The sequence below is a fragment of the Neophocaena asiaeorientalis genome, unplaced genomic scaffold (genome assembly GCF_003031525.2).
Source record: "Neophocaena asiaeorientalis asiaeorientalis breed wild unplaced genomic scaffold, Neophocaena_asiaeorientalis_V1.1 scaffold387, whole genome shotgun sequence".
NCBI classification, from domain to species: Eukaryota; Metazoa; Chordata; class Mammalia; order Artiodactyla; family Phocoenidae; genus Neophocaena; species Neophocaena asiaeorientalis.
The window spans coordinates 124,470-151,832 of NW_020171976.1; the positions used below are offsets into that span (position 1 = coordinate 124,470).

At 39.1% G+C, this 27,363-nt stretch overlaps 1 protein-coding gene and 1 non-coding gene across 8 annotated transcripts in view; one reads left to right on the forward strand and one right to left on the reverse strand.

Annotated features, from left to right (window-relative positions):
• CDC42SE2 (CDC42 small effector 2) overlaps positions 1 to 27,363 on the reverse strand; it is a 112,663-nt gene that overhangs the window by 79,531 nt on the left and 5,769 nt on the right. The window contains exon 1 of one of the 7 annotated variants that reach the window (XM_024741921.1): positions 11,183 to 11,224. The exons of 5 other annotated variants lie outside the window; for them this stretch is intronic. The gene's annotated coding sequence lies outside the window, so the exon portion shown is untranslated. Of the gene's footprint in view, positions 1 to 11,182; positions 11,225 to 27,363 lie in introns of those variants that run through there. One more of the 7 variants, XM_024741947.1, reaches the window with a different exon arrangement.
• Positions 5,877 to 5,949, forward strand: TRNAG-CCC (transfer RNA glycine (anticodon CCC)). Its single transcript has one exon. It is a non-coding gene; the product is annotated as a tRNA-Gly (tRNA).

Consider the following 27,363-nt stretch of genomic DNA (forward strand, 5'->3'; position numbering starts at 1 on the left):
ACAGACTTGTGGTTGCCAAGGGGGCGGGAGGGTGGCAGAGGGAAATACTGGGAGTTTGGGATTAGCAGATGCAAACTATTATACATAGGATGGATAAACAACAAGGTCCTACTGTACAGAACAGGGAACTGTAGTCAATATCCTGTGATAAACCATAATGGAAAAGAATATGAAAAAGAATAGATATGTGTGTAACTAAATCACTGCTGTACAGCAGAAATTAACACATTATAAATCAACTATACTTCACTAAATTTTTTTTAAAAAGTATAGTATCTCAATGCTAAAGATCAAAAACATAATTACTGATCATAAAGAAAACATGCATCAAAAATAGCACTCTAACTAACCTAGTATAATATGGCATGGGCAAAAAGGAAAAGTGGTAAATTTCAACGTTATTCATTCAATTGTAGTCCACAAAGCATGTCAGTCTTTCATCACATTGGTAGCAATTACATTAAAAAATATCAAGCCATTTCACTGTCAACCCAAAAGACATTGTAATGTATCATTTGATATATTGGCATTCATCTGGGTATCACTACTAAAATGTACTTCAGATTCTGCTTAGAATTAATGAAGTCATGAAATCAGATTCAATTTACTTGTTAAATGCTGGCATGGCTTGGTGCTTTTGTGCCATATTAAATGCCACCTCTAACCCCATTCACCCGTTATTTATACTGAAGAGACAGAGCAAACTGCATTACTTCCTGAGCTGAACTTAACCATTAAATTTCAGACAGCATCAAAACTGCATACTCCCATCTCCACCCAGAGATTTCTATTCTCCAAGTTAACCAGTCTCAGTTCCACTGTATTGCTATGGAAAAAAGGCTGAATCTTCAAAGAAATGAGTTAACAGTGCTACCTTTCAATACCTTTAACAGCTGTCACAGAGAAAAATCATATTAGTTCTGCATCATCCCAAATGGCAGAACTAGAGTGAATGAGTAGGGGATATATGTTCTATCTGAGGCACTGCTGCCTAAAGGTGGAATGTCCTGCCCTAGGATACCTATCATCAGAGGCTGGGATATTAAGACAGTGATTCAAAATTCCCAAAGACAATAAAATAAATTAAATTAAGTTTTAAACGCTTAAAAAAAAAAGTCCCACAGACAGCTGCTTTAGTTCAAGGTTATGATTTCTTCCAATCCTCAGATCATCTTATGAACTTAAAAATAAAATCTATTCTTAAATGCCCAAATCCACTGCAATTTGAAAGTCTGCAGTTTAAGCTGATCAAACTACAAGAAGCTAAAGTCCTAAGTCTTACAGTAACATTTTCGTTTACTTTCCACTTTTCCACAATGGATAGTGGCTTACATCATCATTCCTTGACCCTATAAAATTACTCTGATTTTGAAAGAAAAATGTGCTAAATACATGTCCCATTTCCTTGCTCATTTAATGTCAAATGCCAATTCCTTTTTCTTCCCAAAGAAATATACATCTAACAGGGAAAAAGATCTGTAGGAAATCTAGTTCAATGTCCTCATTTTACAGACTCAGAAAGGTAAAGAAATTTGCCCCAAATCTCGTAACTATCACTATAATGCCTATTAGCACTGCAATAAATCACTGCCATTTATTTCCTCCGTAAGTACACTGTAAACAAATGCATATGACCATTCACTTAGGTTAAGTGAAGGAAGGAAGCAAGCAAGCAAGCAAGAAAGAAAATAGGCCCTGGAATCAAACCATCAAAGTTTGAATACTGGCTCTGCCACTTGTTAGATGTGTTGACTTTAGGCAACTTATTCACCATGCTTCACTTTCCTAAACTGTAAAATGGGTATAATTCATAAGGCTATTTTGACGTTTAAATTAGGTTAATACATGTAAAATGCTTGAAACATGGTCTGGCACAGAGTAAGCCACCAGGAGTGTGGACATCAGAAGGGGAATGGGGTTTAAAATGTGATATAACATTATGAGAGTAATTTTCTCAGCAAGTCAGAGGACATTTTAAAATACATATACAGGGACTTCCCTGATGGTCCAGTGGTAAAGAATCCGCCTTACAATGCAGGGGATGTGGGTTCAATCCCTGGTCAGGGAACTAAGATCCCACATGCCACAGGGCAACTAAGCCCACATGCCACAACTACTGAGCTCGCGCACCTCAACTAGAGAGCTCAAGTGCCACCAACTACAGAGCCCACATGCCTCAACTACAGAGTCCACGTGCCCTGGAGCCTGTGCACCACAACTAGAGAAGAGAAAACCCACATGCCACAACTAAAGAGAAGCCTGCGCGCTACAACGAAAAAGTTTAGGATATAATAACTTTTAAAACAACTTTGAAGACTAACCAATATTTGGTTTCTGATTTATACATGAGGAAAAGGGAAAGGCAAGGGAGAATTTTAAAGATTTAAGTTTCCTAATGTTTCACAGAATTGTAATGGCTATGAGTACAAGAAGAAAAACTACTGAGAAGAATAGGGTGAAAAATAAAAGACTTTGTCCTCTCTGCTGTGCTTTGAGGTTAAACTGATCTGGAAAGGAAGCTATTTTCTCAGGAGTGAGAATAAAAATGCAGAAAGAGAATATAAGGTATTCTTATTTTTTAAAAAGCACATAAAATGTCTAAATTAGTAACTCACTATCATGTTTAACTCATTTCTACTTACAACACCCATACTCTCATTTTACAATATTTAGAGAGAAAAAAATTATTTTCACTAAAACATCAGCTTTAATAAATATGTTGCACTCTTCAGTATGATTTTATTCAGGGAGATGGGATGGTTTTTTCTTCCTATATAGTAAGAGTTTTTAAAAATAAACTAAACTTGTATCTTTCTATACAACTTTCCAAAACACTTCTACATATATGAAAGGCTGTAATAGGGAAGCAATTTAAACTGGAAAGCCTGTTATGGGTTGAACTGTGTCCCATTCTCTCCCACCCCTCAAAAAAAGATGTTGAAGTCCTAACCCCCCAGGAATCTGAATGTGACCTTATTTGGAAATAGGGTTGTTGCAGACATTAGTTAAAATGAGGTCATACTGGAGTAGGGTGGGCCTCTAAATCCAATATGATCAGTGTCATGAGAAGCTGGCATTGTGAAGAAGACAGCGAGACAAACAGAGAAAACCACATGATGACAAATCAGAGACTGGATTATGCACCTGCAAGCCTAGGAATGCCGAGGATTGCCAGCAAACCACCAGAACCTAGGGAGAGGCAAGGAAGGATTCTGCTACAGGTTTCAGGAGGAACATGGCCCTGATGACACCCTGATTTTGGACTTCTAACCTCCAGAACTATGAGGCAAGTTTCTGTGGTACTTCATTGTAGAAGCCCTACGAAATGAATACAGCTTCTATTTGATTAGAAGAGTGAAAAAAGTCAGACAAATCTAAATGTTACAGTCATGATCACTACAACCCACTACGCAAACAAAACAGGATTTTGGCCTTGCTCTGGAACAGTCACTGTCAACAAGGTCTCCAGCTCATCAGAAGTAAATCCATGTTTCTATTAACTATCCCATTTATTCACTACCTAGGCTAGCCGGCTATCTAGGCCACTAGGTTTTATAAATGTATGTGCTTTTCCATCATTTTCTAATTTGACAATTTTCCATGTTCTTATTTTACATCTTACTTACTTATTCTGACTACGTCGTAACACATACTAAAATGAGATATAAAGTTTCATCCTCACTCCCAGTCCACAAATCACCCTTCACTCCAAAGACAACCATTATTAACAGTTTTTTTATATATCTTTCCACTGAGATTCCATGCATTTAGGAAAATATATCATGTATGTGATAGACATCAATGGTAACATATTCTGTGTATCATTCTGCACCTCGTTTCTATCACTTCACTAATTTTTGGAGATCATTCTGTATATGTAAGACATATTGTTGTACAGCATTTCACTATATAGATGCATAATATATTCAACCAATCTCATAGAGATGGATATCTGGGTTGCTGCCAGTATTTATCTTTATCACAAATGATGCTGTAATGGCTTTTTATTGTCTTTTCATTGAGTCCTTTCTTTGCCATCCTATTTAAAACTGCAATCCCCTGTTCCCTAGCCTGGCAGTCCCCATCTTGCTCCCATGCTTTATTTTTCCTCACAGTGCTTTAAATTTTTTTGGCATTCTGTATATACATTACTCACTTATTATTTTTCTTCACCAGTAAGAACATAGGGTTTTATGAAGAGACGGATTTTTGTTTTCATTTGCAGCCAAACGCCTAATACCTGAGAGCCTGGCACATAGTGAGAGCAGTTAAGTATTTATTGAATAACTCAATGCCTTTATTTAATCCCACAAAAGAAAAATATACATAACTAAGAAGTACAATACATCTTCCCTTCAAGGCAACATAAGCCATAGTTCTCAAACTGATCAGTAATTTGTCCTTTTTATTTTGTATTAATTTTCTATATTGTGTCAAATGAGACTGTTACATTTTAGTTTGATTCAGATTTGATATACCCTGTGAACCCTCCAGTGTCTCAATTTAATTTAGCCTATTTGACCAAGGATAATGTTTCCTGGTCCTTCAGAATATTAACCCAAAGAGCAGGTACTTAACTGAGTCTCTGCTTCCTTATATGTAGTGGCCCTCCTACACTAACAACGTCATTAACATGCAATTTCTCCTACCAGCGGTGCTTTTTCAGTCAAGAGAGAGTGACTCAGTATGGTATTATTTCTGATAAATACAGAGGGGGCTGAAATTTCAACTTATCTTGAGAAAGTACATGTTTCATTTGTCCCAACTACCTTCATAAGGAATTAAGATGTGGTAAACTGTGTCATTCTCTTGCAGAGAAGTCAATCTGCATTTCAATTGGGCCCTGGCACACTAGGGCCTAAAAGTAAAACAGTCTAAAAGTAAAACAGTCACTGAGAAACTGTTCATTGGGGATGGGCAGGTGGGAATACTTTAAAGAAAAATAAGAACAAAAGGAAAATAGATTCTTACTCATTTTTAGATTATTAAAATCTGACAAGGGCTTCCCTGGTGGCGCGGTGGTTGGGAGTCCGCCTGCCGATGCAGGGGACGCGGGTTCGTGCCCCGGTCCGGGAGGATCCCGCGTGCCGCGGAGTGGCTGGGCCCGTGGGCCATGGCTGCTGAGCCTGCGCGTCCGGAGCCTGTGCTCCGCGACGGGGGAGGCCACAGCAGTGAGAGGCCCGCGTAACGCAAAAAAAAAAAAAAACCTGGTGGTCCAGTGGTTAAGGATCTGCCTTCCGATGTGGGAGACGTGGGTTCAATCCCTGGCTGGGGAACTGGGATTCCACGTACCGCAGGGCAACTAAGCCCGCATGCCGCAACTACAGAGTCCACGTACTCTGGAGTCCACGTACCGCAACTACAGAGCCCACATGCTCTGGAGCCCACACCACAACTAAAGAGAAGCCCGCGTGCCACAACAAGGAGCCCGCATACAGCAACGAAAGATGCTGCGTGCCGCAACTGAGACCCAATACAGCCCAAAAAATAAGTAAATACTTAAAAATAAAAAATCTGACAAGTCTGCAACTTGTACTATAAAAATCTCTATGTGTTCAACTATTCAACATTCAAATTTTTAAGTATACATATTATTATTATTCAGTATGAAGATCTCCATTTTAAAGAAGCTTGGTAGTCAATAGTTTGTCCCAAGAGAACATGGCAGACTGATTTCCTAACAACTTTAATCCTACCCATTTCTGCACAAGTACAACCAACCATGTCTGCGACCAAAACCCAAATAACCCCTAAACTTAGCAAAGGAATCATTAGGAAGGTTCATGGGTACTAGGTCATGTTTATTACAAGAGCACTTGGTAGGGTTCTTTGTGCTTAAGAGCAGAAGGGAAAAGATGAAACTGCAAGATGGGACTTCCCTGGTGGTCCAGTGGTTAAGACTCTGCACTCCCAATGCAGGGCACCCAGGTTCAATCCCTGGTCAGGGAACTAGATCCCACATGTCCCAACTAAGGGTTTGCGTGCCATAACTAAAACATGCCACAACTAAAACATGCCGCAACTAAAGATCCCACACACAGCAACGAAGATCCTGCGTGCCACAAATAAGACCCGGCATAGGTAGATAGATAGATAGATACACAGATACACAAAAAAATAATCTTAAAAAACGTTAAATTCTGTTAAAAAAAGAAACTGCAAGATAACTTAGATGTAAATGACAATCTTAATCTTACATGCATTTCAAAATTGGATTACTGAAAAAGATAATACTTCACACATTTTTTAAAAACACAGGTATATAACAATAATTTGGAGACTTTTTTTTTTTTTGGCTGTGTTGGGTCTTCATTGCTGTGCGTGGGCTTTCTCTAGTTGCGGTGAGCAGGGACTACTCTTTGCTGCGGTGCGCGGGCTTCCCATTGCGGTTGGCTTGTCTTGTTGCAGAGCACGGGCTTTAGGCAAGCAGGCTTCAGTAGTTGTGGCGCACGGGCTTAGTTGCTCCGCGGCATGTCGGATCTTCCTGGACCAGAGCTTGAACCCGTGTCCCCTACACTGGCAGGCAGATTCTTAACCACTGTGCCACGAGGAAAGCCTTGGAGACTTTATAAATGAAAAAATAATTGTGTTGGACTGCTTATGAAGGCTTTCCCCACACCCAAGAGTCTTTATATTGATCCATGTTTCCTTCTAATATGTTTAAGGTTTTCTCTTTTATACTCAACTCTGGAAAACCAAATATTTATCTTGGTGTCAAGTGTGAGGTAAAGATCATTTCCTTTTTTTCTAATTCTTCTATTTTAATAATCACTTCCATGAGGTTCTGATTACTATGTTCATTGGTTCATGGACTCCTGTAAAAACCACTCTATTTCATCATAAAGGTCAGTTATAAATTTGTCAAACAAAGCTTTCAAGGCAAAATTTAAAAGTAAATGAGATAATTTACTTAGAAGGATAAATGCACAATACCAATTAAAGCAGAAGATATGCTGTTCCCCTAACTCAAGGGTCTTCAAACCAGTGTAAGGTTTGATATTTTGCAGGAGGTACTTGGGTCTGGACAGTTTCAGGAAATCAAATTCCAGATCTTCAACTTCCTCCTGTACTCTTTTCTAAAACTGATGGGCATCATTCATTTTCTTTTTCTACCTTCCCTTTCACAATAGCTCTTATATGTTATTATAGAAGAAAGTCATACTTCTAACTCATCTCAAAGCTTAGTAAGGTACTTTGCTTCAAGAAATCTCCAGTGCACCAAAGGGATAACTGGGAGGATGAGGAGGAGTCTCATGTAAGCAAAGCACGAAATACTGAAACTAACTCATGGCAAGACTCCTTACCTAATGAACCAATTAATGTTTGAATTCAGAAGTGAAAGTAGTTAGTCCAGTGGTTGTTCAATGCAGATGTTGTCATTTTAGAATTGAAAAAGAAGGGACTTCCCTGGTGGTGCGGTGATTAAGAATCCGCCTACCAATGCAGGGGACGTGGGTTTGATCCCTAGTCTGGGAAGATCCCACATGCCTCAGAGCAACTACATTTGTGCACCACAACTACTGAGCCCGTGCACCAAAACTACTAAAGCCTATGCTCTGCAACAAGAGAAGTCACGAGAAGCCCACACACCACAAAAAGAGTAGCCCCTCCCCCACCGCCACAGCTAGAGAAAGCCCACGCACAGCAACAAAGACCCAACGCAGCCACAAAAAAGAAAAAGAAAAACCTGAAAAAGAAGAAAGATCATTTCTGACAAGAAAACATACCGAATCTAGCTGGTTGACAATGAGAACTAACAAGTTCTATAGCAACATTTTCCTTTAACGTGAATAAGCAGAACCCACAGGGTCAGGATTTTTGGCAAGCAGTGTTTATTTTTTGCAATGAACTCTGACACAGTATTTCAAGTTCAAAATACGAACTGCCTAATTTCGTCACAGAATTGGAACAAAAATTTTTACAATTTGTATGGAAACACAAAAGGCCCCAAATAGCCAAAGCAATCTTGAAAAAGAAAAACAGCGCTGGACGAATCAGGCTCCCTGACATCAGACTATACTACAAAGCTACGCAAATCAAAACAGTATGGTACCAATACAAAGACAAAAATATAGATCAATAGAACAGGACAGAAACTCCAGAAATAAACCCAAGCACCTATGGTCACCTAATCTATGACAAAGGAGGCAAGAATATACAATGGAGAAAAGACAGTCTCTTCAATAAGTGGTACTGGGAAAACTGGACAGCTACATGTAAAAGAATGAAATTACAACACTCCCTAATACCGTACACAAAAATAAACTCCAGGCTTCCCTGGTGGCACAGTGGTTGAGAGTCCGCCTGCCGATGCAGGGGACACAGGTTCGTGCCCCAGTTCGGGAAGATCCCACGTGCCACGGAGCAGCTAGGCCCGTGAGCCATGGCTGCTGAGCCTGTGCGTCTGGAGCCTGTGCTCCGCAACGGGAGAGGCCACAACAGTGAGAGGCCCGTGTACCGCAAAAAATAAAAAAATAAACTTGAAGTGGATTAAAGACCTAAATGTAAGGCCAGATAATATGAACCAGTTAAGAGAAAAACACATGCAGAATACTCCCTGACATAAACCACAGCAAGCTCTTTTTTGATCTGTCTCCTAGAGTAATGAAAATAAAAACAAACAAATGGGACCTAATTAAACTTAAAAGCTTTTACACAGCAAAGGAAACCATAAACAAAACAAAAAGACAACCCACAGAATGGGAGAAAATATTTGCAAATGAAGTAACCGATAAGGGATTAATCTCCAAAAGATACAAAAAGCTCATGCAGCTCAATATGAAAAAAACAAACAACCCAATGAAAAAACGTGCAGAAATGTCCATAGATAACTGCATAAAGATGTAGCACATACATATAACGGAATATTACTCAACCATAAAAAGCAACAAAATTGAGTTATTTGCAGTGAGGTGGATGGACCTAGAGTCTGTCATACAGAGTGAAGTGAGTCAGAAACAGAAAAACAAATACCGTACAATAACACAAATATATGGAAACTAAAAAAACAGTACTGATATACCTAATGGGAAGGCAGGAATAAAGATGCAGATGTAGACCACAGACTTGAGAAAACAGTGGGGGAAAGGGAAGTTGGGACGAACTGAGAGAGTAGCATTCACATACATAACTACCAGATGTAAAATGGATGGCTAGTGGGAAGTTGCTGCATAGCACAGAGAGATCAACTCAGTGCTTTGTGACCACCTAGAGGGGTGGGATAAGGAGGATGGGAGGAAGGCTCAAGAGGGAGGGGGCGACTTCCCTGGTGGCGCAGTGGTTAAGAATCCACCTGCCAATGCAGGGGACATGGGTTCAAGCCCTGGTCCAGGAAGATCCCACATGCCACGGAGCAACTAAGCCCATGCGCCACAACTACTGAGCCTGTGCTCTAGAGCCCGTGAGCTGCAACTACTAAGCCCGCATGCCATAACCACTGAAGCCCGTGCACCTAGAGCCCGTGCTCCACAACAAGAGAAGCCACCGCAACGAAAAGCCCGCACACCGCAGCGAAGAGAGGCCCCTGCTCACTGCAACCAGAGAAAGCCCGCGCACAGCAACAAAGACCCAAAACAGCCATAAGTAAATAAATAAATAAATTTCTTAAAAAAAACAGAGAGGATATGGGGATATATGTATACTTATACTGATTCATTGTGCTGTACAACAGAAACTAACACAACATTGTAAAGCAATTATACTCCAAAAAATATTTTTAAAAAAAGAAGAAGGATGGGATGCAGGGAAAGCTTTGAAAAGAAACAGCCATAAGTAAATAAATAAATAAATTTCTAAAAAAAAAACAGAGAGGATATGGGGATATATGTATACTTATACTGATTCATTGTGCTGTACAACAGAAACTAACACAACATTGTAAAGCAATTATACTCCAAAAAATATTTTTAAAAAAAGAAGAAGGATGGGATGCAGGGAAAGCTTTGAAAATAAACAAACACACAAAAAAAACGGCAGAAGATCTAAATAGACATTCCTCCAAAGAAAACACACAGATGGCCAAAAAGTACATGAAAAGATGCTTAACATCACTAATTATTAAAGTAATGCAAATTAAAACTACAATGAGGTACCATCTCACATGGGTCAGAATGGCCCTCATCAAAATATCTACAAACAAGTGCTGGAGAGGGTATGGAGAAAAGGGAACCCTCCTACACTGCTGGTGGGAATGTAAATTAGTATAGCCACTATGCAGAACAGTATGGAGGTTCCTTAAAAAACTAAAAATAGAGAACGGACAGCAGAAGAAGAACTACAACCCTGCAGCCTGTGGAACAAAAACCACATTCACAGACAGACAAGATGAAAAGGCAGAGAACTATGTACCAGATGAAGAAACAAGATAAAACCCCAGAAAAACAACTAAATGAAGTGGAGACAGGCAACCTTCCAGAAAAAGAATTCAGAATAATGATAGTGAAGATGATCCAGGACCTCGGAAAAAGAATGGATGTAAAGATCAAGAAGATGCAAGAAACGTTTAACAAAGATCCAGAAGAATAAAAGAACAAACAAACGGAGATGGGGACTTCCCTGGTGGGGCAGTGCTTAAGAACCCGCCTGCCAACTCGGGGGACACGGGTTGAAGCCCTAGTCTGGGAAGATCCCACATGCTGCAGAGCAACTAAGCCCGTGTACCACAACTACTGAGCCTGAGGTCTAGAGCCCATGAGCCACAATGATTGAGCCCTCATGACACAACTACTGAAGTCTGCGTGCCTAGAGCCCGTACTCCACGACAAAGAGAAGCCACCGCAATGAGGAGCCCATGCACCACAACGTAGAATAGCCCCCACTCGCCACAACTAGAGAAAGCTCGCACTCAGCAACAAAGACCCAACACAGCCAAAAATAAATAAATAAATTTATAAAAAAAAAAACACAGAGATGAACAATAACTGAAATGAAAACTACACTAGAAGGAATCAACAGCACAATAACTCAGGCAGAAGAGTGGATAAGTGACCTGGAAGACAGAATGATGGAATTCACTGCCGCGGAACAGAGTAAAGAAAAAAGAATGAAAAGAAATGAAGACAGGCTAACAGACCTCTGGGACAACGTTAAATGCAACAACATTCATATTACAGGGGTCCAAGAAGGAGAAGAGAGAGAAAAAGGACCTGAGAAAATATTTGAATAGACTGCAGTCAAAACTTACCTAACATGGGAAAGGAAATAGCCACCAAAGTCCAGGAAGTGCAGAGTCCCAGGCAGGAGAAACCCAAGGAGAAACACGTCGAGACACAAGGTAATCAAACTGACAAAAATAAACAGAAAGAAAAATTATTGAAAGCAACAAGGGAAAAATGACAAATAACATACAAGGGAACTCCCATAAGGTTAATAGATGATTTCTCAGCAGAATCTCTACAAGCCAGAAGGGAGTGGCCCGATATATTTAAAGTGATGAAAGGGAAGAACCTACAACCAAGATTACTCTACCCTGCAAGGATCTCATTCAGATTCGATGGAGAAATCAAAAGCTTTACAGACAAGCAAAAGCTAAGAGAATACAGCACCACCAAACCAGCTCTACAACAAATGCTAAAAGAACTTCTCCAAATGGGAAACACAAGAGAAGAAAAGGACCAACAAAAACAAACCCGTAACAATTAAGAAAACGGTAATAGGAACACACATATCAATAATTACCTTAACTGTGAATGGATTAAGTGCTCCAACCAAAAGACACAGGCTCGCTGAATAGATACAAAAACAAGACCCATATATATGCTATCTACAAGAAACCCACTTCACACCTAGGGACACATACACACTGAAAGTGAGTGGATGGAAAAATATATTCCGTGCAAATGAAAATCAAAAGAAAGCTGGAGTAGCTATACTCATATCAGATAAAATAGACTTTAAAATAAAGAATGTTAAAAGAGACAAGGGAGGACACTACATAATGAGCAAGGGATCAATCCAAGAAGAAGATATAACAATTATAAATATATATGCACCCAACACAGGAGCACCTAAATACATAAGGCAACTGCTAACAGCTATAAAAGAGAAAATCGACAGTAACACAATAATAGTGGGGGACTTTAACACCTCACTTACACCAATGGACAGATCCTCCAAAATGAAAATAAATAAGGAAACAAAAGCTTAAAATGACACAACAGACCAGACAGATTTAGTTGATATTTATAGGACGTTCCATCCAAAAACATCAGATTACACTTTCTTCTCAAGTGCAAACGGAACATTCTCCAGGATAGACCGTATCTTGGGTGACAAATCAAGCCGCAGTAAATTTAAGAAAATTAAAATCATATCAAGCATTTTTTCTGACCACAACACTATGAGATTAGAAATGAACTGCAGGGGAAAAAAACGTAAAAAACACACACATGGAGGCTAAACAATACATTACTAAATAACCAAGAGACGACTGAAGAAATCAAAAAGGAAATCAAAAAATACCTAGAGACAAATGACAAAGACAACAAGAAGATCCAAAACCTATGGAATTCAGCAAAAGCAGTTCTAAGAGGGAAGTTTATAGCAAGCCTACCTCAAGAAACAAGAAGAATCTCAAACAATCTAACCTTATACCTAAAGGAATCAGAGAAAGAAGAACAAACAAAAACCAAAATTAGCAGAAGGAAAGAAATCATAAAGATCAGAGCAGAAATAAATGAAATAGAAACAAAGAAAACAATAGCAAAGATCAATAAAACTAAAAGCTGGTTCTTTGAGAAGATAAACAAAATTGATAAAACATTAGCCAGACTCATCAAGAAAAAGAGGGAGAGGACTCAAATCAATAAAATTGGAAATGAAAAAGGAGAAGTTACACCAGACATTGCAGAAATACAAAGCATCCTAAGAGACTACTACATACTACAGGCAACTCTATGCCAATAAAATGGACAACCTGGAAGAAATGCACAAATTCTTAGAAAGGTATCACCTTCCAAGACTGAACCAGGAAGAAACAGAAAATATGAACAGACCAATCGTAAGTAATGAAATTAAAACTGCGCTTAAGAGCTTCCCTGGTGGCGCAGTGGTTGAGAATCTGCCTGCCAATGCAGGGGACACGGGTTCGAGCCCTGGTCTGGGAAGATCCCACATGCCGCGGAGCAACTAGACCCGTGAGCCACAACTACTGAGCCTGCGCGTCTGGAGTCTGTGCTCTGCAACAAGAGAGGCCACGAAAGTGAGAGGCCTGCGCGCCGCGATGAAGAGTGGCCCCCACTCGCCGCAACTAGAGAAAGCCCTCACACAGAAACGAAGACCCAACACAGCCAAAAATAATAAATAAATACATAAATAAAAATTAAAAAAAAAAAAAAAACTGTGCTTAAAAATCTGCCAACATCGGCTTCCCTGTTGGTGCAGGGTTTGAGAGTCCGCCTGCCAATGCAGGCGACACGGATTCGTGCCCTGGTCCAGGAGGATACCACATGCCGTGGAATGGCTGGGCCCGTGGGCCACGGCCGCTGAGCCTGTGCTCCGCAACAGGAGAGGCCACAACAGTGAGACCCCGCGTACTACAAAAAAAAAAAAAAAAACTTCCAACAAACAGAAGTCCAAGACCAGATGGCTTCACAGGTAAATTCAAACATTTAGAGAAGAGCTAACACCCATCCGTCTCACACTCATCCAAAAAATTGCAGAGGAAGGAACACTCCCAAACTCATTCTGTGAGGCCACCATCACCCTGATACCAAAACCAGACAAAGATACTACAAAAAAAGAAAATTACAGACCAATATCACTACTGAATATAGATGCAAAAATCCTCAACAAAACACTAGCAAACAGAATCCAACAACACATTAGAAGGATCATACACCATGATCAAGTGGGATTTATCTAAGGGATTCAAGCATTCTTCTATATATGCAAATCAATCAATGTGATACACCGTATCAACAAATTGAAGAATAAAAACCATATGATCATCTTAATAAATGCAGAAAAAGCTTTTAACAAAATTCAACTCATAACTCTCCAGAAAGTGGGCATAGAGGGAACCTACCTCAACATAATAAAGGCCATATAAAAACACCCACAGCAAACATCATTCTCAATGGTAAAAAACTGAGAGCATTTTCTCTAAGAACAGGAACAAGAGAAGGATGTCCACTCTCACCAATATTATTCAACATAGTTTTGGAAGTCCTAGCCATGGCAATCAGAGAAGAAGAAAAAAAAATAAAAGAAATACAAATTGGAAAAGAAGTAAAGCTGTCACCATTTGCAGATGACATGATACTATACATAGAGAACCCTAAAAATGCCACCAGAAAACTACTAGAGCTGATCAATGCATTTGGTAAATTTGCAGGATACAAAATTAATGCACAGAAATCTCTTGCTTTCCTATACAGTAATGATGAAATATCTGAAAGAGAAATTATGGAAACACTCCCATTTATCACTGCAACAAAAAGAATAAAATACCTAGGAATAAACCTATCTAGGGAAACAAAAGACCTGTATGCAGAAAACTATAAGAAACTGATGAAAAACATTAAAGATGATACCAACAGATGGAGAGGTATACCATGTTCTTGGATTGGAAGAATCAATACTGTGAAAATGACTGTACTACCCAAAGCAATCTACAGATTCAATGCAATCCCTATCAAACTACCCCAAAGCAATCTACAGATTTAGTGCAATCCCTATCACACTACCAATGTCATTTTTTTACAGAACTAGAACAAATTATCTTAAAATTTGTATGGAGACACAGAAGACCCTGAAGAGCCAAAGCAGTCTTGAGGGAAAAAAACAGAGCTGGAGGAATCAGACTCCCTGACTTCAGACTCTACTACAAAGCTACAGTAATCAAGACAATATGGTACTGGCACGAAAACAGAAACACAGATCAATAGAAACTTCAAAGCTTTTGCACAGCAAAGGAAACCATAAACAAGACGAAAAGACAACCCTCAGAATGGGAGAAAATATTTGCAAATGAATCAACCTACAAAGGATTAATCGTCAAAATATATAAACAGCTCATGCAGCTCAATATTAAAGAAACAAACAACCCAATCCAAAAATGGGCAGAAGGCATATACAGACATTTCTCCAAAGACGACTTACAGATGGCCAAGAAGCACATGAAAAGCTGCTCAACGTCACTATTAGAGAAATGCAAATCAAAACTACAACGAGGTATCACCTCACACGAGTTAGAATGAGCATCATCAGAAAATCTACCAACAACAAATGCTGGAGAGGGTGTGGAGAAAAGGGAAACCTCTTGCACTGTTGGTGGGAATATAAATTGATATAGCCACTATGGAGAACAGTACGGAGGTTCCTTAAAAAACTAAAAATAGAACTACCATACGACCCAGCAATCCCACTACTGGGCTTATACCCAGAGAAAACCATAATTCAAAAAGACACACGCACCCCAATGTTCCTTGCAGCACTATTTACAATATCCAGGAAATGAAAGCAACCTAAATGCCCTTTCACAGAGGAACAAAGAAGATGTGGTACATATACACAATGGAATATTACTCAGCCATAAAAAGAACGAAATAATGTCATTTGCAGCAACATGGATGAACCCAGATATTGTCATAATGAGTGAACTAAAGTCAGAGAATGACAAATACCGTATAATAGTGCTTGTATGTGGAATCTTAAAAAATGGTACAAATGAACTTATTTACAAAATGGAAATCGAGTCACAGATGTAGAAAACAAACTTATGATTACCTGGGGGGAAAGTGGGGGGTGGGGGATAAATTGGGAGATTGGGATTGACATATACACACTACTATATATATAATGGATAACTAATAAGGACCTACTGTATAGCACAGGGAACTCTTCTCAATACCCTGTAATGACCAATATAGGAAAAGAATCTAAAAAAGAGTGGATATGTGTATAACTGATTCACTTTGCTGCACAGCAGAAACACAATGTGAATCAACTATACTCCAACAGAAAATAATTTTTAATGCAGTACCTATAATTATCTTTCCCCTCTCCGTTTTAGAAGTAAAATTCACAAGAATTAGAGTTATTCCACACTACAATTATGAATTAAAAATCTGATGTAATTATGAAGCATTAAAAGTTCTTGTAACAGTAGTCTGAAATGCTATTTATAACATAATTATTGGCTCAACATAAAACAGTAACATTCCTAACAGTGAATGACATTGATTTTCTTGGCTGAATAAATTTACATCAGTTAACATACTCAGCTATAGCTATGGTCATTTTTTCTAATGTTTCTTTTACTCTGATAATAAAAGAAATATACGCTTGTGAAAAGTATGAAAAATACAGAAATTTAAAAAAATTTTGATAATCACTATCTCCCAAAACTACATACACTGAATAACAGCTGTACATGTACAACCTTGTACCTAGTTTAGCACTCTGACAATCACTTCCCTCTGAACCTCTCCAAAATAAATTACTAATAGATAGTACATGAGATGTACTTAATTCAACCCTTCCTCTTTACTAAAAAATTAAGTAATTTTCAATTTTTCTTCAATATAAATAATGCTTCAGTGAACATTTTTGGATAGAAAGCTTTTATTTCATGATAAAAGAAACACGGTCAATCCATACAAAGGAATACTATTCAGCTACAACAAGGAAGGAGTACTTACACATGTTAAAACATGGCTGAACCTTGACACACTAAATGAAAGAACCCAGTTATAAAAGGCTACGTATTTCCTATACTGTTGGTGGAAATGTAAAATGGTGCAATCACTCTGAAAAACAATTTAGCAATACCTCAAAATGTTAAACATCAAGTTACCTTGTAACCCAGCAATTCTACTCCTAAGTATATACCTAAATTAAAACATACATCGACACAAAGTTGTATATAAATGTTCATGGCGCCATTATTCATAATAGCCAAAATGTGGAAACAACCCAAATATCCATTAATTGATGAATGGATTAACAAAATGTGGTATATATCCAGACAAATGAATAACATTCAGCCGTAACAGAAAATGAAGTCCTGATAAATGGTACAACAGAGATGAACCTGGAAACATTATGCTAAGTGAAAAAAGCCACTCACAAAAGGCCACATATTGTATGATCTCCTTTATATAAAATGTCCAAATGAGGCAAACCCAGAAAGACAGAAAACTGATTAGTGGTTGCCAGGCACTGGGAGGAAAGGAGGAATGGGGAATGACTGCTAATTTCTTTCGGGGATGATGAAAATATTCTAAAATTAAATAGTGGTGATGCTTGCACAGAACTGATTATATGCTTTAAAAAGGTGAATTATGATTTATGAATTACAATTCTGACACCAACTGTGATGTGCAGAACACACCAACACCAAGTAATTCTCCAACACCAACTGGGGGTCTTATAATTCAACTCAATTCTGACAATATGTACCTAGAGATAACATCACATCCCATAAGTTAAGGGCTCAGTCCTACAAGACTTCTCCCCTACCCCTTTCAGAAGTCAGTCATAAGCCCAGGTTGTCACCTGTGCTTCTGAGGGTCCCACGAAGCTCTTCTCAGGTTCGATTAATTTGCCAGATCGACTCACAAAATTCTAAGAAACATTTCACTTACTAGACTACTAGTTTATTTATAAAAGGATGTAATTCAAGAACAGTCACGTGATGCACAGGGCAAGTAATGGGGAAAGGGACACAGGGTTTCCATGCTCTGAGCACTCCACTCACCCAGCACCTCCACATGTTCACCAACCAAGATGCTCTCCAAACCCTATCTTTTTAGGTTTTTGTGGAGGTTTCATTACATGGGAATTGACTGATTAAATCATGGCGTTGGTGCTTCTACCTCCAGCCCATCTTTCCTCTTCAGGTCAGAGGGGTGAGACTGAAAGTTCTAACCCTCTAATCACTCTTTTGGTTTCCTGGCAACCAGCCCCCAACCTTACAAGCTTTCCAAAGTCATTCATTAACATAACAAAAGACACCTTTACTGGTCTCCTCACTGATAAAATCCCAAGGGTTTTCGGAGCTCTGTGCCAGAAACAGGGACTAAAACCAAGTAAGTATTTCTTATTACAAGTCACACTATCTCAATAAAGCTGTTACAAAAAAAGGAAAATAACATCCTCCCTCAAAAAAAAAAAAGTGGGGGGTTGGGGGGGGAAGGTTACTTCCTTAGGGAATACTCTTGCAGGCAGAAATACTACTCTTTGATATATGCCAAACTGCTTTCACAAAGGATTCTACAGAGTTATACTCTCTCCAGCAGCGTATTGATATTTAGTACCTATGTCACTGTACTCAGGTGAAAAAGCACCATTTCCTAAATCTTAAATCTGATAAGAGAAACTTGCTGTTGATTATTATTAAAGTTGAACACTTTTTCCCTATTCTAGTCATATTTTTCTTTTGCAAAGGGTCAGCTGGTCGGCTGTTAGCCTTTAAAAATAGACATCTTTATGCCTGCAATTGTTACACACAAATGCTTCTATTTCTCATTAAACAGAGAAATTACTTTCTTACCATTCTGGTCAGCAGTAATGAACTCATCCTGAGTTCTACTTCAGCTTTGAACTTTAAAGCTTTCCCTAAGGTCAAAATACTTTTTCAAAAAGCTGCAATAACCACTCTCCCCCTCAAACAGGCAGATTAAAAGGACATTACAGGGCCTCCCTGGTGGCGCAGTGGTTGGGAATCTGCCTGCCGGGGCAGGGGACGCGGGTTGGAGCCCTGGTCTGGGAGGATCCCACATGCCGCGGAGCAACTGGGCCCGTGAGCCACAACTACTGAGCCCGCGCGTCTGGAGCCTGTGCTCCGCAACAAGAGAGGCCGCGACAGTGAGAGGCCTGTGCACCGCGATGAAGAGTGGCCCCCGCTCGCTGCAACTGGAGAAAGCCCTTGCACAGAAACAAAGACCCAACACAGCCAAAAATAAATATTAATTTTTTAAAAGAAATGGTCCACATCAAAAAAATCTTTAAAAAAAAAAGGACACTACAATATGAGTCCACCTGGGTTACATATATTTCCAGTTGCCTGACTGCAATTCACTTTTAAGCTAACTGTCCCAAATGACTTGCAGAGATATTTTCAAACAATATGGCACAGTAAAAAGGAAAAACAGTTATTAACACCTTCTACAGGCCAAGTACTTAATGTGTGCTTCATAACAAACCTATTACCCTCAGTTAATCTAAGAAGAAAATAAAAGTCACCAAGGTAAGATGCTGCCATACAGCAGATACACAGCAAAATTAGGGATCAACTAAGGCGCACCTAATTCTAAAGTCCACATTCTTTCTACCACTTTACAGTGCTTCCGAAGCTCACTGACTCTGAATGTCAGACAAGACTCTGAATACTAGTTCTGTCATTTACAATGTGACTGTTTCTAAGCTTCTTTAGTGTGTATGTACCATTTTTACAAAAACAGAGTCATTATTCAAAAAATAAATATAAAAATGGGAGGCTTAAAAATTCACTGTAGGGCTTCCCTGGTGGCGCAGTGGTTGAGAGTCCGCCTGCCGATGCAGGGGACACAGGTTCGTGCCCCGGTCTGGGAAGATCCCACATGCCGCGGAGCGGCTGGGCCCATGAGCCATGGCCACTGAGCCTGCGCGTCCGGAGCCTGTGCTCCGCAATGGGAGAGGCCACAACGGTGAGGGGCCCGCGTATCACAAAAAAAAAAAAAAAAAATTCACTGTAAAATTAAACTGTTCTTAAAAATACCAGTTTTTTAAAGAGCAAGATGTATGGAATAATTCTAAACACTTTTCTTGAATTTATATCAAGATTCACTACACCTTCCAACAAGCAGAAGCTCTTGCATATCCATTTACAAACATGTGATCACTCGGTGAAAAACATTTTTTAGGGGCTGACTGCCAGTCTCCACTTTAGTCAAACAAATGCATCATTTCTCAGTAGAAAAAAGCCACATCAACTACATTGCTTTTTATTCTCCTGTACCACATGAGAAATGTTTTCAGCAATATATGCACCATCCAGGAAGTAGCCCTGCGGGGTAACAGAAATGGCTACTTTAGCTACCTACCTAAGAGATAATGACTGCAGGACCTGGTGAGCAAGCAGTAATACACAGAACAGGACATGGTCAAGAATAAAAACAAAGCAAGAAATCGTTTACCCTAGGTAACGGATACCACTGTGGTCAAGGAAAAGTCAGTTAAATTACACAACTGTTACAGGACCCTTGATTAGCTTAAAAAACTGCTGCTTTAAGACCCAAACATCTGCTTGACAAGATTAGGACTGATTTCCAAAGGATACTAAACACCAGTAACAATTCCACAAGGATTTTCAAATTCATGAAACAAAATTCAACTCAAATATTAAAACAAGAATTCTTATACTAAAATTTTCTTTTTCCAAGAACTCCCACATTCTTCATATAAAAAAGGCAGCATTATCTAATAAAACTAACATAATTTAGATAGATGGAGCCCTTCAATAAAATACATTTTTCTTTTAAAATTATTCTAATATTAAAGCATCAATAGGACTTGGGGCAGACCAAAAAATAGGAACTTACCTACAGCCCCCTAATTTACTCTAGGGCTATTATTAAAATAATTCTACTGTACACAGAATCATGTACTGTTTTCCTTAGCGGGTATAATACAATCAGGCTATTGTACAATAGTAAGAGTGTTCTTAAGAAAAAAATTACTGCTGAAGTTAATTCTTGTCGAGGTAACTTTCCACATTCTACTCTCCATAAACACCACTGCTTTTAATCACAACTTTACTTACAGCTTTACCGTGTATCAACAAAATTTCCACTTTGTAAGATCCTTTCAAACTGAAATAATAAAAAGTAATGCTTTTATGATCACAGTATTTGGTAAAGTGAGATGTTGTAGAATAGTATGTGTACTAAGATCTTGCTTTTGTGGAAAAATATTCACTGATTTATCTGAAGTACACATCAAAAATTACTAGTGGTTATCTTAGGATTATGGAAGTGCTTTTTTTCTTTAGTTTATATGTGTATTCTGATGTTCTGCATTAAACACAACTTATTTTTTAGTGCTTGTGCATAAGACACAGGACAATCTGAGTTAAAGAAACCTGTGTGCCATATTTTATTCAATATTACCAATTCAAATTCACATACTCAGAGTTAACATGATGCAAATGTTGCTCAAGAAATGTTAGTGAAATCTCCTCAGCCAACAAGGTTCAGTTTTTAAACAATAAATTCCCTCAGACAGGAAAATAGTGCTTCTAAGAAAGAAGTAACTTCATGTCTGTTTTTAAAACTGAGGTGTAAGGGTGGAAAATGGCTTGGAATGCCCAGGTGACCATAGATAGGGAAGCCCATAGGGAAAAACTAACGATACTAACACTTGAGAAATAAGACAAATCATTTGATTGATTTGGAGATACTGATTCATAGAAGAAATCACTGAGCAGCCAGTAAATAATCAGATAATAAGTAAACACTTAAAGGATGATAATGGCCAAAGGAAAAAAAGAAAAAGCCAAGAAAAAACTGAACACACATGTATCTAGGTAAATCATTCTGAAAAGCATATTTTTAAAAATTATCTAACAATTTATAACTCAAATTGAATCACCTCTGGTTTCTTCACCAGAAAAAGAACATCTGTCAATGGGCTTAGCACTTAATTGCAGAGCCAAGAACACCCTTAAAGATGTCTCAAGCAGATGTGTCTGCTTTGAAATGAACTAGTTAAAAATTCGGTATATCGCTAAGCAATTAATATACAAACATATAAATAGACAATCTTTACATATTAAATCAATCTAGAAAAATAAGGTAAAGCACTGAGGCAATTTTACTGACTCCTACGAAGAAATTATCTTTAAACCGAAATAAGTAACTCCACTAAGTTAAACCATAAGAAATTGCCAATATTCATGCATTTTTTAATCTATAAAAGCAGCAATTTTATATGGTCCCACTCTGTGGTCTGGTGATCAATATTTAACCACCACCTCTCTGGGAAAAAGGCCCTGGTTTGTAGCTTTTGCCAATTCCCATGTTGTAAACAGTCCCATTGTAGCCAGTTTCAAGCTGTCAACATGCCATCACTGAATGTGGAGCTGGAGAGATGCACACAATCAGTTCACCAGCTCCAACACACCACTGGTTCCACCTAATAGTCTGATCTCATCCTTTCTATAACAAGCTTTCGCCCAAATTATCCAGTTTCCTACTTACGCTGTTAAGAAAGCAAAACAGCAGTGGGGGGCGGGGGCTATTTTAAAATGAGTGGTAAAGAAATGAGTCGCTATTTAAGCTGAGATCTGAAAGATAAGAGGCCAACCTTCCCAAGATCTGGGGAAGACTATTTCAGACAGAGGAAACAAGTGTAAAAGCCTTAATAGGGCAAGAACAAGCATGGCATGTTTGAGAAAATGAATGCTAATGTGGCTAGAACTTAGTAAGCAAAGATGAAATACTCCTGAGAGGCTGTCAGGGCCATATCGTATACACAGAGTGTGAGACTGTATTTTCTGGATGAGTATAGTTTGTATTTTACTGAGTGGAGTTAGTTTGTATTTTACCCTGAGTAGATTGGAAACAATTTCATATAGTAGTCTGATAAATGTTAAATGAATGTTAAAGCATTATTTTAATGACCCTTTATGAGACTTAAGTCAAAGTCTATTAATTTTATTAACTTTTCTCAATATAATCACTCTGGTTACTTCACAATCTATGTAGAACATTATGAAATTAAGGAAGTGTAAGTATGATAGGCCTCAAACTATGAATATAGCTGAAATAAGTGTAGCGGCAGGACCACACATCAGTTCAGAAATATTATCTTATTAATCCAAGATGGTTATTTCATACGTGAAATGCTAACATATGAATTCAGGTAGGTCAATGTCAAATTCTAATGAAGATGACCTAATTAGTCTACAAAGTGTAGAACGATAAATTCAATACTGTAGGAAAACATTTGCTTGCATGTCATCTGAAACAACACTACACAGTATGCAAGTAAACTTTTAAAAAGCTGTAACAGGGGCTTCCCTGGTGGCGCAGTGGTTGAGAGTCCGCCTGCCGATGCAGGGGACACGGGTTAATGCCCTGGTCCAGGAGGATCCCGCATGCCGTGGAGCGGCTGGGCCCGTGAGCCATGGCCACTGAGCCTGCATGTCTGCAGCCTGTGCTCCACAACGGGAGAGGCCACAAAAGTGAGAGGCCCACGTACCGCAAAAAAAAAAAAAAAAACTGTAATAGCCGTAAGTTTTCATATTAAAAACTATATTTTAATTTCTTATTTTAACGTGAAAGAAAAATAAAATATCAAGTCTGATTTATAAATGTTATTGTTTAGGAGTTATAGTAACAAGCATATACGTTAACTTATATTTGCATATTACAAAAACTGTGAAGATAAATACATACATGTCCACACCTCTGTGATTGTGAAAATTAAGTCCACATTATGGCCACATAAAAGTCCATCAGACAAGACAATCAAGATATAAATTACTACATATTATACAAAAACAGGGAAGGGACTTCCCTGGTGGTCCAGTGGTGAAGAATCCGCCTTCCAACACAGGGGATGCGGGTTCGATACCTGGTTAGGGAACTAAGATCCCACACGCCATGGGACAACTAAGCCCACGTGCCACAACTACTGAGCTTGCACACCTCAACGGGAGAGCCAGCGTGCCTACACGAGCACACACACTCTGGAGCCTGCGCCACAGCTACAGAGAGAAAAATCCACATGCCACAACTAGAGAGAAGCCTGCTTGCCACAATGAAGATCCCAAGCCACAATGAAAGATCCCGCATGCTGCAACTAAGACCTGATGCAGCCAAAAAAAAAAAAAAAAAAATTTTAAATGTCATTTAAAAAGAAGACAGGGAAATGTTTAGACTGGTTTATGGAGAATAATTTATGCTTGCACATAAAAAATTATTCATTCAGGAACTTCTAAGCCATCTATTTCAATAATTTATTTAAAGGATATCCTTCAACCAACATGAAATGAGACCTATAACTCAGAAAAAAAAGAATTAAAAAAAAAATCTTGTCTCAGCAGAATGAAATACTTAAAGTCTACATATTATTAATTTCTCTTGCACTTGCATTTCCTACCTAAATACCAGTTAAGTTTAAATATATTCCATTTTTTTCATTTAAGAGCACAAATATGCATACAATAAATATTACTCAATAGACTTGTATACATTAATGTAGCTAGCTGCTACTTTACCACAGAACTACAATAATTGTGCTGATATAGGCCCCCCTCTCTTTTGAGAGGGGAATAAACAGGCAGTGCAGTACTGAAAGGACAAGGTACAGTAACAAATTTTTGTACCCCGAACATCCCTCCCTCAAACTATGAGATTTCTGTTTGAGCGTTCTACAAAAAAACAAGAAATGCTAAGAATATCACCAGGTAAACTACTTTCTTGGTAATGGCAACTGCTTTTCTTTTTTTTTTTGCGGTACGCAGGCCTCTCACTGTTGTGGCCTTTCCCGTTGCAGAGCACAGGCTCCAGACACACAGGCTCAGCGGCCATGGCTCACGGGCCCAGCCGCTCCGCGGCATGCGGGATCTTCCCGGACCGGGGCACGAACCCGTGTCCCCTGCATCGGCAGGCGGACTCTCAACCACTGCGCCACCAGGGAAGCCCAACTGCTTTTCTTTAATGAAAGGAGTTTGGCAATTGAAAAGCAATTAAGTTTTGGTTTTGAATCTCATTTGAACCCATACCCCTGATAAAAAAAAATGTAAGTGCAGTCCAACTTGTAGTGTCTACACCCATGTAAATCAACAAGACTTAGAATTCAAGAAACAAAGCCTAAAGAGAAATGTGGGGCAAGCCAAAAAAAAAAATTTTTTTTAAGTGGCACCCTACTTCCAAATCAGGCTTTCCTTTTCTTTATTCCATTTACCTTACCTCTCTTCATTCCTTTCTCACCTCCGCTGTCCTTTACCATTTTTCTGTGTATTCTCACTTTCTATACACAAAAATTGATCTCAAACTTACCATTTTCTCTTGTATCTAAATTTGTTTTTACTTCTTATGGGACTATACGGTTTTAGGTGAAATACTTTTAACTGAAATACTTTTAGTTAGAAAAACATACACATAAGCTGTTATCAAAGACATGAATAACAAGCAGACATTCATTTGGCAAATGTGAGCACCCACCATGTGCAGAATACTGGGGATTTTGAAGTGAAAACAACAAAGCTCTTTCCCTAAGGACATTAAAGCAAGACTGTACCCAGCAGGTACAAGGTACATGCCTGGTATGGGATAAGCCAAGGAGAAATGAGTAGGACATGTAATCAGAGAGGCCAGCCACAAAGATGATGGAGGGCCTCCTGGTAGGCACTGTTATATTCTGGCATTTACTCGAAATGATACGAAAAACCACCAAAGAGTTTTGAACATAGGAGTAAAATAATCAGACTTTCATTTCAAAATGACTGTCCTGGTTGCTGTGTTGAGAACAGAGAAGAGCAGAAGCAAGACGGAGACTAGAAAGGAGATGACTAAAATAACAACACGCAAGAGAGGATGGCTGCACAGCGGGGGGTGGGGGGGCAGTTGAAGACAGCAGGCTGTGGTCATATTTATTCTTAAAGTAGATTTTAAGGTAAATAAAAGACATACTTTCATGATACATTTTTTTGAATTACATGTGACTGTGCGAGAAACAGGAATCAAGAGTGTCTATAAGGTTACAGTCAGAGAAATAAAGATGGAGTTGACATTTAATAAAATGAGGCAAACTGGAATAGGAACAATCCCTGGGGTGGGGGAAGGAGGAAGGAGGATGAGGAGTTCAGTGCTGACAGGTTAAATTTGGGATGTCTAATTGAAAATGTTGACTAGGCAGCTGGGTATATAAGTCTGAAGGTTAGAAAAGAGATCCAGGAGAGCGATAACATTTTTAGTTTGAAATATATGATAATTCTAGCTAGAGGATAGGATGAGATCACAGGAGACTATGTATAAATACAGAAGAGGTCTAAACATAGAGCTCAGGACACTGTCTTATTTTTCAGAAGTTGGGACAACAAAAAGGAACCAGCAAAAGAAACTGAAAATAAGCAGAAGTGCCCCAGAAACAAAGGAAAGAAAGGTTTCAAAGAAAAGAAAATTACCAACCACTTCAAATGCTTCTGCTGCTACATCCAGTGAGATTAGGATTGAGAACTGGCTGGGGAATTTGTCACCAAGGAGGTCACTAGTAAGCAGTCTCACAAGAGCGGTTAATGTAGCATGGAGGAGAAAAAAAACCAACTGCAGTGGATCCAAGACAGAGAGGGAGTACTGGTGACCACAAATAACAACTCTTGAAGAACAGTAGCTGAAGAAAGATGTGCTATTGGGATAGGTTTGCTTGTTTTGAAAGATGGGAGGGACTTCCCTGGTGGTGCAATGGTAAAGAACCCACCTTCCAATGCAGGGGATGCAGGTTCAATCCCTGGTCAGGGAACTAAGATCCCACCTGCCAGGGTGCAACTAAGCCCACGCACCACAACTACTGAGCTCGTGCGCCTCAACTAGAGCCCTCTTGCCACAAACTACACCCACTAGAGCCCACACCCTGGAACCTGCGCATCACGACTAAAGAAGAGAAAACCCGCACGCCACAACTAGAGAGAAGCCAGCATGTCACAATGATGAGCCCATGCGCCACAACAAAAGATCCCGCACGCCACAACTAAGACCTGATGCAGCCAATAAATAAATAAATATTTAAAAAAATAAAGATGGGAGATTTTTCAGCGTATCTATATGCTGATAGGAATAATCCAATACAAATGGGAAACACTGATGAGGCAGCTCATTGGCAGGCAGGAGAATGGGATGAATCCTGAGGCAAAGCAAAGTCCCTGACAGGAGGGGGACAGAACCAGGGGTGAGAGAGGTGATGGTCACAGCACAGGAGGAAATGCATAGAGTTTGCGTACAGAGGCGAGGAGACATACAAAAGTTTTCTCCTGATTGCTTTCATTTTTAATATACAGGAAACAAGGTCATCAGCAGAAAATGAAGAAAAGAGGCACTAGAGGTTTGAGGAGAGGTGTAAAATTGTCAGTTAGGGGACTGGCAGAGTGATTTAACCAGGGACTGATTGATACTATGATTAAAGGACTGTGGACAGCACGAAGGACCCTCCTTGGCCAACACGAAAGGAGAACAGGTCAGCACAGGTATGTCTTCCTCAATTCACGCTCAACTGCCAGGTATCGGCTGGACTAGATGGAGAACTGGATTCGGCGGGTTGATGGTTACCAAGTAAGTACATGAAGGGAGAGGTGCTAAAAGAGAACTGAGGCTTTATAAAAGGAAGAAATTTTAACAGTGGACTATGGATTCAAAGCAGGATAAATAATCAAGTGAGAAA